The sequence below is a fragment of the Oncorhynchus tshawytscha genome, linkage group LG30 (genome assembly GCF_018296145.1).
Source record: "Oncorhynchus tshawytscha isolate Ot180627B linkage group LG30, Otsh_v2.0, whole genome shotgun sequence".
NCBI lineage: Eukaryota > Metazoa > Chordata > Actinopteri > Salmoniformes > Salmonidae > Oncorhynchus > Oncorhynchus tshawytscha.
The window spans coordinates 51,285,827-51,299,143 of NC_056458.1; the positions used below are offsets into that span (position 1 = coordinate 51,285,827).

General features: G+C 58.2%; 1 protein-coding gene across 1 annotated transcript in view; it reads right to left on the minus strand.

Annotated features, from left to right (window-relative positions):
* Positions 1 to 13,317, minus strand: part of LOC112238761 (cell adhesion molecule 2-like) — a 499,544-nt gene that overhangs the window by 373,751 nt on the left and 112,476 nt on the right. The gene's annotated exons all lie outside the window — the stretch shown is intronic.

Consider the following 13,317-nt stretch of genomic DNA (forward strand, 5'->3'; position numbering starts at 1 on the left):
AGAGGGAGACCAGAGGAAGAGGGAGAACAGAGGGCGAGGGAGACAAGGGTAAGAACAGAGGGACCAGAGGAGAGGAGACCAGAGGGAGAGAGGAGAGGAGACCAGAGTAAGAACAGAGGAGACCAGAGGAAGAGGGAGACCAGAGGGAGAACAGAGGAAGACCAGAGGAAGAGGAGACCAGAGGGAGAACAGAGGAAGAGGAGACCAGAGTTAGAACAGAGGAAGAGGGAGACCAGAGGGAGAGGAGACCAAAGGGAGGGAGACCAGAGGGAGAGAGACCAGAGGGAGAGGAGACCAGAGGGAGAGGAGACCAGAGGAAGAGGGAGACCAGAGGGAGAGGAGACAAGAGGGAGAGGAGACCAGAGTAAGAACAGAGGGAGACCAGAGGAAGAGGGAGACCAGAGGAAGAGGGAGACCAGAGGGAGAACAGAGGAAGAGGGAGACCAGAGGGAGAGGAGACCAGAGGGAGAGGGAGACCAGAGGAACAGAGGAGACCAGAGGAAGAGGGAGACCAGAGGAAGAGGGAGACCAGAGGGAGAGGGAGACCAGAGGGAGACCAGAGGGAGAGGAGACCAGAGGGAGAGGGAGACCAGAGGGAGAACAGAGGAAGAGGGAGACCAGAGGGAGAGGAGACCAGAGGGAGAACAGAGGAAGAGACCAGAGGGAGAGGGAGACCAGAATAAGAACAGAGGGAGACCAGAGGAAGAGGGAGACCAGAGGAAGAGGGAGAGCAGAGGGAGGGGAGAGAGGGAGACCAGAGGGAGAGGAGACCAGAGGGAGAGGAGACCAGAGGGAGAGAAGACCAGAGGGAGAGGAGACCAGAGTAAGAACAGAGGGAGACCAGAGGGAGGGAGACCAGAGGGAGAACAGAGGGAGAGGGAGACCAGAGGGAGAGGAGACCAGAGGGAGACCAGAGGGAGAGGAGACCAGAGGGAGAGGAGACCAGAGGAAGAGGGAGACCAGAGGAAGAGGGAGACCAGAGGGAGAGGAGACCAAATGGAGAAGAGACCAGAGTAAGAACAGAGGGAGACCAGAGGAAGAGGGAGACCAGAGGGAGACCAGAGGGAGAGGAGACCAGAGGGAGAACACAGGAAGAGGGAGACCAGAGGGAGAGGAGACCAGAGGAAGAGGGAGACCAGAGGAAGAGGGAGACCAGAGGGAGACCAGAGGAAGAGGGAGACCAGAGGGAGAGGAGACCAGAGGGAGAGGGAGACCAGAGTAAGAACAGAGGGAGACCAGAGGAGACCAGAGGAAGAGGGAGACCAGAGGGAGAGGGAGACCAGAGGGAGACCAGAGGGAGAGGAGACAGAGGGAGAGGGAGACCAGAGGGAGAACAGAGGAAGAGGGAGACCAGAGGGAGAGGAGACCAGAGGGAGAACAGAGGAAGAGGGAGACCAGAGGGAGAGGAGACCAGAGGGAGAGGGAGACCAGAATAAGAACAGAGGGAGACCAGAGGAAGAGGGAGACCAGAGGAAGAGGGAGACCAGAGGGAGAGACCAGAGGGAGACCAGAGGGAGAGGAGACCAGAGGGAGAGGAGACCAGAGGGAGAGAAGACCAGAGGGAGAGGAGACCAGAGTAAGAACAGAGGGAGACCAGAGGAAGAGGGAGACCAGAGGGAGAACAGAGGGAGAGGGAGACCAGAGGGAGAGGAGACAAGGGTAAGAACAGAGGAGACCAGAGGGAAGAGGAGACCAGAGGGAGAGGAGACCAGAGGAAGAGGGAGACCAGAGGAAGAGGAGACCAGAGGGAGAGGAGACCAAATGGAGAGAGACCAGAGTAAGAACAGAGGGAGACCAGAGGAAGAGGAGACCAGAGGGAGACCAGAGGGAGACCAGAGGGAGAGGAGACCAGAGGGAGAACACAGGAAGAGGAGACCAGAGGAGAGGAGACCAGAGGGAACAGAGGGAGACCAGAGGAAGAGGGAGACCAGAGGAAGAGGGAGACCAGAGGGAGAGGGAGACCAGAGGGAGACCAGAGGGAGAGGAGACCAGAGGGAGAGGAGACCAGAGGGAGAGGAGACCAGAGGGAGAGGAGACCAGAGTAAGAACAGAGGGAGACCAGAGGGAGAGGAGACCAGAGGGAGAGGAGACCAGAGGAAGAGGGAGACCAGAGGGAAGAGGAGACCAGAGGGAGAGGAGACCAAATGGAGAAGAGACCAGAGTAAGAACAGAGGGAGACCAGAGGAAGAGGGAGACCAGAGGGAGACCAGAGGGAGACCAGAGGGAGAGGAGACCAGAGGGAGAACACAGGAAGAGGGAGACCAGAGGGAGAGGAGACCAGAGGAACAGAGGGAGACCAGAGGAAGAGGGAGACCAGAGGGAGACCAGAGGAAGAGGGAGACCAGAGGGAGAGGAGACCAAATGGAGAGGAGACCAGAGTAAGAACAGAGGGAGACCAGAGGAAGAGGGAAGACCAGAGGGAGACCAGAGGAAGAGGGAGACCAGAGGAAGAGGGAGACCAGAGGGAGAGGAGACCAGAGGGAGAGGAGACCAGAGGGAGAGGGAGACCAGAGGAAGAGGGAGACCAGAGGGAGAGGAGACCAGAGGAGAACACAGGAAGAGGGAGACCAGAGAGAGAGGAGACCAGAGGGAGAGGAGACCAGAGCAAGAACAGAGGGAGACCAGAGGAAGAGGGAGACCAGAGGGAGAGGGAGACCAGAGTAAGAACAGAGAAGAACAGAGGGAGACCAGAGGAAGAACAGAGGGAGACCAGAGGGAGAGGAGACCAGAGGGAGAACAGAGGAAGAGGGAGACCAGAGGGAGAGGAGACCAAAGGGAGAGGAGACCAGAGTAAGAACAGAGGGAGACCAGAGGAAGAGGGAGACCAGAGGGAGAATAGAGGAAGAGGGAGACCAGAGGGAGACCAGAGGGAGAGGAGACCAAAGGGAGAGGAGACCAGGGAGAGGAGACCAGAGTAAGAACAGAGGGAGACCAGAGGAAGAGGGAGACCAGAGGGAGACCAGAGGAAGAGGGAGACCAGAGGGAGAGGGAGAGGGAGACCAGAGGGAGAGGAGACCAAAGGGAGAGGAGACCAGAGTAAGAACAGAGGGAGACCAGAGGGAGAGGGAGACCAGAGTAAGAACAGAGGGAGACCAGAGGGAGAGGCGACCAGAGGGAGAGGAGACCAGAGGGAGACCAAAGGGAGAGGGGACCAGATTAAGAACAGAGGGAGACCAGAGGAAGAGGGAGACCAGAGTAAGAACAGAGGTAGACCAGAGGAAGAGGGAGACCAGAGGGAGAACAGAGGAAGACCAGAGGGAGAGGAGACCAGAGGGAGAGGAGACCAGAGGGAGACCAAAGGGAGAGGAGACCAGAGGGAGACCAGAGGGAGAACAGAGGGAGACCAGAGGGAGAGAGACCAGAGGGAGAGGAGACCAGAGGGAGAGGAGACCAGAGGGAGAGGAGACCAGAGTAAGAACAGAGGAAGAGGGAGACCAGAGGGAGAGGAGACCAGAGTAAGAACAGAGGGAGACCAGAGGAAGAGGGAGACCAGAGGGAGAGGAGACCAGAGGGAGACCAGAGGGAGAGGAGACCAAAGGGAGAGGAGACCATAGGGAGAGGAGACCAGAGTAAGAACAGAGGGAGAACAGAGGAAGAGGGAGACCAGAGGAAGAGTGAGACCAGAGGAACAGTGAGACCAAAGGGAGAGGAGACTAGAGGGAGAGGAGACCAGAGGAAGAGGGAGACCAGAGGAAGAGGGAGACCAGAGGGAGACCAGAGGAAGAGGCAGACCAGAGGGAGAACAGAGAAAGAGGGAGACCAGAGGAAGAGGGAGACCAGAGGAAGAGGCAGACCAGAGGGAGAACAGAGGAAGAGGGAGACCAGAGGGAGAGGAGACCAAAGGGAGAGGAGACCAGAGGGAGAGGAGACCAAAGGGAGAGGGGACCAAAGGGAGAGGAGACCAGAGTAAGAACAGAGGGAGACCAGAGGAAGAGGGAGACCAGAGGGAGAGGAGACCAGAGGGAGACCAGAGGGAGAGGAGACCAAAGGGAGAGGAGACCATAGGGAGAGGAGACCAGAGTAAGAACAGAGGGAGAACAGAGGAAGAGGGAGACCAGAGGAAGAGGGAGACCAGAGGAACAGGGAGACCAAAGGGAGAGGAGACCAGAGGGAGAACAGAGGAAGAGGGAGACAGAGGGAGAGGAGACCAAAGGGAGAGGAGACCAGAGTAAGAACAAAGGGAGACCAGAGGGAGAGGAGACCAGAGGGAGAGGAGACCAGAGAGAGAGGAGACCAGAGTAAGAACAGAGGGAGACCAGAGGAAGAGGGAGACCAGAGGGAGAACAGAGGAAGACCAGAGGGAGAGGAGACCAGAGGGAGAGGAGACCAGAGGGAGACCAAAGGGAGAGGAGACCAGAGGGAGACCAGAGGAAGAGGGAGACCAGAGGGAGAGGAGACCAGAGTAAGAACAGAGGAAGAGGGAGACCAAAGGGAGAGGAGACCAGAGGGAGAGGAGACCAGAGGTAGAGGGAGACCAGAGGGAGAGGGAGACCAGAGGACGAGGGAGACCAGAGGGAGAGGAGACCAGAGGTAGAGGGAGACCAGAGGGAGAGGGAGACCAGAGGACGAGGGAGACCAGAGGAAGAGGGAGACCAGAGGGAGACCAGAGGAAGAGGGAGACCAGAGGAAGAGGGAGACCAGAGGAAGAGGGAGACCAAAGGGAGAGGAGACCAGAGGGAGAGGAGACCAGAGGTAGAGGGAGACCAGAGGGAGAGGGAGACCAGAGGACGAGGGAGACCAGAGGAAGAGGGAGACCAGAGGGAGACCAGAGGAAGAGGGAGACCAGAGGAAGAGGCAGACCAGAGGGAGAGGAGACCAGAGGGAGAGGAGACCAAAGGGAGAGGAGACCAAAGGGAGAGGAGACCAGAGTAAGAACAGAGGGAGACCAGAGGAAGAGGGAGACCAGAGGAAGAGGGAGACCAGAGGGAGAACAGAGGAAGAGGGAGACAGAGGGAGAGGAGACCAAAGGGAGAGGAGACCAGAGTAAGAACAGAGGGAGACCAGAGGGAGAGGAGACCAGAGGGAGAGGAGACCAGAGTAAGAACAGAGGGAGACCAGAGGAAGAGGGAGAACAGAGGGCGAGGAGACAAGGGTAAGAACAGAGGGAGACCAGAGGGAGAGGAGACCAGAGGGAGAGGAGACCAGAGGGAGAGGAGACCAGAGTAAGAACAGAGGGAGACCAGAGGAAGAGGGAGACCAGAGGGAGAACAGAGGAAGACCAGAGGAAGAGGAGACCAGAGGGAGAACAGAGGAAGAGGGAGACCAGAGTTAGAACAGAGGAAGAGGGAGACCAGAGGGAGAGTAGACCAAAGGGAGAGGAGACCAGAGGGAGAGGAGACCAGAGGGAGAGGAGACCAGAGGGAGAGGAGACCAGAGGAAGAGGGAGACCAGAGGGAGAGGAGACAAGAGGGAGAGGAGACCAGAGTAAGAACAGAGGGAGACCAGAGGAAGAGGGAGACCAGAGGAAGAGGGAGACCAGAGGGAGAACAGAGGAAGAGGGAGACCAGAGGGAGAGGAGACCAGAGGGAGAGGGAGACCAGAGTAAGAACAGAGGGAGACCAGAGGAAGAGGGAGACCAGAGGAAGAGGGAGACCAGAGGGAGAGGGAGACCAGAGGGAGACCAGAGGGAGAGGAGACCAGAGGGAGAGGGAGACCAGAGGGAGAACAGAGGAAGAGGGAGACCAGAGGGAGAGGAGACCAGAGGGAGAGGGAGACCAGAATAAGAACAGAGGGAGACCAGAGGAAGAGGGAGACCAGAGGAAGAGGGAGAGCAGAGGGAGAGGGAGACCAGAGGGAGACCAGAGGGAGAGGAGACCAGAGGGAGAGGAGACCAGAGGGAGAGAAGACCAGAGGGAGAGGAGACCAGAGTAAGAACAGAGGGAGACCAGAGAAAGAGGGAGACCAGAGGGAGAACAGAGGGAGAGGGAGACCAGAGGGAGAGGAGACAAGGGTAAGAACAGAGGGAGACCAGAGGGGAGAGGAGACCAGAGGGAGAGGAGACCAGAGGAAGAGGGAGACCAGAGGAAGAGGGAGACCAGAGGGAGAGGAGACCAAATGGAGAAGAGACCAGAGTAAGAACAGAGGGAGACCAGAGGAAGAGGGAGACCAGAGGGAGACCAGAGGGAGAGGAGACCAGAGGGAGAACACAGGAAGAGGGAGACCAGAGGGAGAGGAGACCAGAGTAAGAACAGAGGGAGACCAGAGGAAGAGGGAGACCAGAGGGAGACCAGAGGAAGAGGGAGACCAGAGGGAGAGGAGACCAGAGGGAGAGGGAGACCAGAGTAAGAACAGAGGGAGACCAGAGGAAGAGGGAGACCAGAGGAAGAGGGAGACCAGAGGGAGAGGGAGACCAGAGGGAGACCAGAGGGAGAGGAGACCAGAGGGAGAGGGAGACCAGAGGGAGAACAGAGGAAGAGGGAGACCAGAGGGAGAGGAGACCAGAGGGAGAACAGAGGAAGAGGGAGACCAGAGGGAGAGGAGACCAGAGGGAGAGGGAGACCAGAATAAGAACAGAGGGAGACCAGAGGAAGAGGGAGACCAGAGGAAGAGGGAGAGCAGAGGGAGAGGGAGACCAGAGGGAGACCAGAGGGAGAGGAGACCAGAGGGAGGGAGACCAGAGGGAGAGAAGACCAGAGGGAGAGGAGACCAGAGTAAGAACAGAGGGAGACCAGAGAAAGAGGGAGACCAGAGGGAGAACAGAGGGAGAGGGAGACCAGAGGGAGAGGAGACAAGGGTAAGAACAGAGGGAGACCAGAGGGAGAGGAGACCAGAGGGAGAGGAGACCAGAGGAAGAGGGAGACCAGAGGAAGAGGGAGACCAGAGGGAGAGGAGACCAAATGGAGAAGAGACCAGAGTAAGAACAGAGGGAGACCAGAGGAAGAGGGAGACCAGAGGGAGACCAGAGGGAGACCAGAGGGAGAGGAGACCAGAGGGAGAACACAGGAAGAGGAAGACCAGAGGGAGAGGAGACCAGAGTAAGAACAGAGGGAGACCAGAGGAAGAGGGAGACCAGAGGGAGACCAGAGGAAGAGGGAGACCAGAGGGAGAGGAGACCAAATGGAGAGGAGACCAGAGTAAGAACAGAGGGAGACCAGAGGAAGAGGGAGACCAGAGGGAGACCAGAGGAAGAGGGAGACCAGAGGAAGAGGGAGACCAGAGGGAGAGGAGACCAAATGGAGAGGAGACCAGAGTAAGAACAGAGGGAGACCAGAGGAAGAGGGAGACCAGAGGGAGACCAGAAGGAGAGGAGACCAGAGAGAGAACACAGGAAGAGGGAGACCAGAGAGAGAGGAGACCAGAGGGAGAGGAGACAAGAGCAAGAACAGAGGGAGACCAGAGGAAGAGGGAGACCAGAGGGAGAGGGAGACCAGAGTAAGAACAGAGGAAGAACAGAGGGAGACCAGAGGAAGAACAGAGGGAGACCAGAGGGAGAGGAGACCAGAGTAAGAACAGAGGGAGACCAGAGGGAGAGGAGACCAGAGGGAGAACAGAGGAAGAGGGAGACCAGAGGGAGAGGGAGACCAGAGGGAGACCAGAGGAAGAGGGAGACCAGAGGGAGAGGGAGACCAGAGGGAGAGGAGACCAGAGAGAGAGGAGAACAGAGTAAGAACAGAGGGAGACCAGAGGGAGAGGGAGACCAGAGTAAGAACAGAGGGAGACCAGAGGAAGAGGGAGACCAGAGGGAGAACAGAGGAAGAGGGAGACCAGAGGGAGAGGGAGACCAGAGGGAGACCAGAGGAAGAGGGAGACCAGAGGGAGAGGGAGACCAGAGGGAGAGGAGACCAGAGAGAGAGGAGAACAGAGTAAGAACAGAGGGAGACCAGAGGGAGAGGGAGACCAGAGTAAGAACAGAGGGAGACCAGAGGGAGAGGCGACCAGAGGGAGAGGAGACCAGAGGGAGACCAAAGGGAGAGGGGACCAGATTAAGAACAGAGGGAGACCAGAGGAAGAGGGAGACCAGAGTAAGAACAGAGGTAGACCAGAGGAAGAGGGAGACCAGAGGGAGAACAGAGGAAGACCAGAGGGAGAGGAGACCAGAGGGAGAGGAGACCAGAGGGAGACCAAAGGGAGAGGAGACCAGAGGGAGACCAGAGGGAGAACAGAGGGAGACCAGAGGGAGAGTAGACCAGAGGGAGAGGAGACCAGAGGGAGAGGAGACCAGAGGGAGAGGAGACCAGAGTAAGAACAGAGGAAGAGGGAGACCAGAGGGAGAGGAGACCAGAGTAAGAACAGAGGGAGACCAGAGGAAGAGGGAGACCAGAGGGAGAGGAGACCAGAGGGAGACCAGAGGGAGAGGAGACCAAAGGAAGAGGGAGACCAGAGGGAGAGGAGACCATAGGGAGAGGAGACCAGAGTAAGAACAGAGGGAGACCAGAGGAAGAGGGAGACAAGAGGGAGAACAGAGGAAGAGGGAGACCAGAGGGAGAGGGAGACCAGAGGGAGACCAGAGGAAGAGGGAGACCAGAGGGAGAGGGAGACCAGAGGGAGAGGTGACCAGAGAGAGAGGAGAACAGAGTAAGAACAGAGGGAGACCAGAGGGAGAGGGAGACCAGAGTAAGAACAGAGGGAGACCAGAGGGAGAGGCGACCAGAGGGAGAGGAGACCAGAGGGAGACCAAAGGGAGAGGGGACCAGATTAAGAACAGAGGGAGACCAGAGGAAGAGGGAGACCAGAGTAAGAACAGAGGGAGACCAGAGGAAGAGGGAGACCAGAGGGAGAACAGAGGAAGACCAGAGGGAGAGGAGACCAGAGGGAGAGGAGACCAGAGGGAGAGGAGACCAGAGTAAGAACAGAGGAAGAGGGAGACCAAAGGGAGAGGAGACCAGAGGGAGAGGAGACCAGAGGGAGATGAGACCAGAGGGAGACCAGAGGAAGAGGGAGACCAGAGGAAGAGGGAGACCAAAGGGAGAGGAGACCAGAGGGAGAGGAGACCAGAGGAAGAGGGAGACCAGAGGAAGAGGGAGACCAGAGGGAGACCAGAGGAAGAGGCAGACCAGAGGGAGAACAGAGGAAGAGGGAGACCAGAGGAAGAGGCAGACCAGAGGGAGAACAGAGGAAGAGGGAGACCAGAGGGAGAGGAGACCAAAGGGAGAGGAGACCAGAGGGAGAGGGGACCAAAGGGAGAGGGGACCAAAGGGAGAGGAGACCAGAGTAAGAACAGAGGGAGACCAGAGGAAGAGGGAGACCAGAGGGAGAGGAGACCAGAGGGAGACCAGAGGGAGAGGAGACCAAAGGGAGAGGAGACCAGAGTAAGAACAGAGGGAGACCAGAGGAAGAGGGAGACCAGAGGGAGAACAGAGGAAGAGGGAGACCAGAGGGAGAGGGAGACCAGAGGGAGACCAGAGGAAGAGGGAGACCAGAGGGAGAGGGAGACCAGAGGGAGAGGAGACCAAAGGGAGAGGAGACCAGAGGGAGACCAAAGGGAGAGGGGACCAGAGTAAGAACAGAGGGAGACCAGAGGAAGAGGGAGACCAGAGTAAGAACAGAGGGAGACCAGAGGGAGAGGAGACCAGAGGGAGAGGAGACCAGAGGGAGACCAAAGGGAGAGGGGACCAGAGTAAGAACAGAGGGAGACCAGAGGAAGAGGGAGACCAGAGTAAGAACAGAGGGAGACCAAAGGAAGAGGGAGACCAGAGGGAGAGGGAGACCAGAGGGAGAGGAGACCAGAGGGAGAGGAGACCAGAGGGAGAGGAGACCAGAGTAAGAACAGAGGAAGAGGGAGACCAGAGGAAGAGGGAGACCAGAGGGAGAGGAGACCAAATGGAGAGGAGACCAGAGTAAGAACAGAGGGAGACCAGAGGAAGAGGGAGACCAGAGGGAGACCAGAGGAAGAGGGAGACCAGAGGAAGAGGGAGACCAGAGGGAGAGGGAGACCAGAGGTAGAGGAGACCAGAGGGAGAGGAGACCAGAGGGAGAGGAGACCAGAGGGAGAGGAGACCAGAGGGAGAGGAGACCAGAGGGAGAAGAGACCAGAGGGAGAGGAGACCAGAGGTAGGGGGAGACCAGAGGAAGAGGGAGACCAGAGGAAGAGGGAGACCAGAGGGAGACCAGAGGAAGAGGGAGACCAGAGGAAGAGGGAGACCAAAGGGAGAGGAGACCAGAGGGAGAGGAGACCAGAGGGAGAGGAGACCAGAGTAAGAACAGAGGAAGAGGGAGACCAAAGGGAGAGGAGACCAGAGGGAGAGGAGACCAGAGGGAGAGGGAGACCAAAGGAAGAGGGAGACCAGAGGGAGAGGAGACCAGAGGGAGAGGGAGACCAGAGGGAGAGGGAGACCAAAGGAAGAGGAAGACCAGAGGGAGAGGAGACCAGAGGGAGAGGAGACCAGAGGGAGAGGGAGACCAAAGGGAGAGGAGACCAGAGGGAGAGGAGACCAGAGGGAGAGGGAGACCAAAGGAAGAGGGAGACCAGAGGGAGAGGAGACCAGAGGGAGAGGAGACCAGAGGGAGAGGAGACCAGGGGGAGAGGAGACCAGAGGGAGAGGAGACCAGAGGGAGAGGAGACCAGAGGGAGAGGAGACCAGAGGGAGAGGAGACCAGAGTAAGAACAGAGGAAGAGGGAGACCAAAGGGAGAGGAGACCAGAGGAAGAGGGAGACCAAAGGGAGAGGAGACCAGAGGGAGAGGAGACCAGAGGTAGGGGGAGACCAGAGGAAGAGGGAGACCAGAGGAAGAGGGAGACCAGAGGGAGACCAGAGGAAGAGGGAGACCAGAGGAAGAGGGAGACCAAAGGGAGAGGAGACCAGAGGGAGAGGAGACCAGAGGTAGGGGGAGACCAGAGGAAGAGGGAGACCAGAGGAAGAGGGAGACCAGAGGGAGACCAGAGGAAGAGGCAGACCAGAGGGAGACCAGAGGAAGAGGGAGACCAGAGGAAGAGGGAGACCAGAGGAAGAGGCAGACCAGAGGGAGAACAGAGGAAGAGGGAGACCAGAGGGAGAGGAGACCAAAGGGAGAGGAGACCAGAGGGAGAGGGAGACCAGAGGGAGAGGAGACCAGAGGGAGAGGAGACCAGAGGTAGGGGAGACCAGAGGAAGAGGGAGACCAGAGGAAGAGGAAGACCAGAGGTAGAGGAGACCAGAGGGAGAGGAGACCAGAGGGAGAGGAGACCAGAGGGAGAAGAGACCAGAGGGAGAGGAGACCAGAGGTAGGGGGAGACCAGAGGAAGAGGGAGACCAGAGGAAGAGGGAGACCAGAGGGAGACCAGAGGAAGAGGGAGACCAGAGGAAGAGGGAGACCAAAGGGAGAGGAGACCAGAGGGAGAGGAGACCAGAGGGAGAGGAGACCAGAGTAAGAACAGAGGAAGAGGGAGACCAAAGGGAGAGGAGACCAGAGGGAGAGGAGACCAGAGGGAGAGGGAGACCAAAGGAAGAGGGAGACCAGAGGGAGAGGAGACCAGAGGGAGAGGGAGACCAGAGGGAGAGGGAGACCAAAGGAAGAGGAAGACCAGAGGGAGAGGAGACCAGAGGGAGAGGAGACCAGAGGGAGAGGGAGACCAAAGGGAGAGGAGACCAGAGGGAGAGGAGACCAGAGGGAGAGGGAGACCAAAGGAAGAGGGAGACCAGAGGGAGAGGAGACCAGAGGGAGAGGAGACCAGAGGGAGAGGAGACCAGAGGGAGAGGAGACCAGAGGGAGAGGAGACCAGAGTAAGAACAGAGGAAGAGGGAGACCAAAGGGAGAGGAGACCAGAGGAAGAGGGAGACCAAAGGGAGAGGAGACCAGAGGGAGAGGAGACCAGAGGTAGGGGGAGACCAGAGGAAGAGGGAGACCAGAGGAAGAGGGAGACCAGAGGGAGACCAGAGGAAGAGGGAGACCAGAGGAAGAGGGAGACCAAAGGGAGAGGAGACCAGAGGGAGAGGAGACCAGAGGTAGGGGGAGACCAGAGGAAGAGGGAGACCAGAGGAAGAAGAGGCAGACCAGAGGGAGACCAGAGGAAGAGGGAGACCAGAGGAAGAGGGAGACCAGAGGAAGAGGCAGACCAGAGGGAGAACAGAGGAAGAGGGAGACCAGAGGGAGAGGAGACCAAAGGGAGAGGAGACCAGAGGGAGAGGAGACCAAAGGGAGAGGAGACCAAAGGGAGAGGAGACCAGAGTAAGAACAGAGGGAGACCAGAGGAAGAGGGAGACCAGAGGAAGAGGGAGACCAGAGGGAGAACAGAGGAAGAGGGAGACAGAGGGAGAGGAGACCAAAGGGAGAGGAGACCAGAGTAAGAACAGAGGGAGACCAGAGTAAGAACAGAGGAAGAGGGAGACCAAAGGGAGAGGAGACCAGAGGAAGAGGAGAACATAGGAGAGGAGACCAGAGTAAGAACAGAGGGAGACCAGAAGAAGAGGGAGACCAGAGGGAGAACAGAGGAAGAGGGAGACCAGAGGGAGACCAGAGGGAGAGGAGACCAGAGTAAGAACAGAGGGAGACCAGAGGAAGAGGAGACCAGAGGGAGAACAGAAGAAGACCAGAGGAAGAGGAGACCAGAGGGAGAACAGAGGAAGAGGGAGACCAGAGGGAGAACAGAGGAAGAGGGAGACCAGAGGGAGAGGAGACCAAAGGGAGAGGAGACCAGAGTAAGAACAGAGGGAGAGGAGACCAGAGGGAGAGGAGACCAGAGGGAGAGGAGACCAGAGTAAGAACAGAGGTAGACCAGAGGAAGAGGAGACCAGAGGGAGAACAGAGGAAGACCAGAGGAAGAGGAGACCAGAGGGAGAACAGAGGAAGAGGGAGACCAGAGGGAGAACAGAGGAAGAGGGAGACCAGAGGGAGAGGAGACCAGAGTAAGAACAGAGGGAGACCAGAGGAAGAGGGAGACCAGAGGGAGACCAGAGGGAGAGGGAGACCAGAGGGAGAACAGAGGAAGAGGGAGACCAGAGGGAGAGGAGACCAGAGTAAGAACAGAGGGAGACCAGAGGAAGAGGGAGACCAGAGGGAGACCAGAGGGAGAGGAGACCAAATGGAGAGGAGACCAGAGTAAGAACAGAGGGAGACCAGAGGAAGAGGGAGACCAGAGGGAGAGGAGACCAAATGGAGAGGAGACCAGAGTAAGAACAGAGGGAGACCAGAGGAAGAGGGAGACCAGAGGGAGAGGAGACCAGAGGGAGAACACAGGAAGAGGGAGACCAGAGGGAGAGGAGACCAGAGGGAGAGGAGACCAGAGTAAGAACAGAGGGAGACCAGAGGAAGAGGGAGACCAGAGGGAGAGGGAGACCAGAGTAAGAACAGAGGGAGACCAGAGGAAGAGGGAGACCAGAGGGAGAGGAGACCAGAGTAAGAACAGAGGGAGACCAGAGGAAGAACAGAGGGAGACCAGAGGGAGAGGAGACCAGAGGGAGAA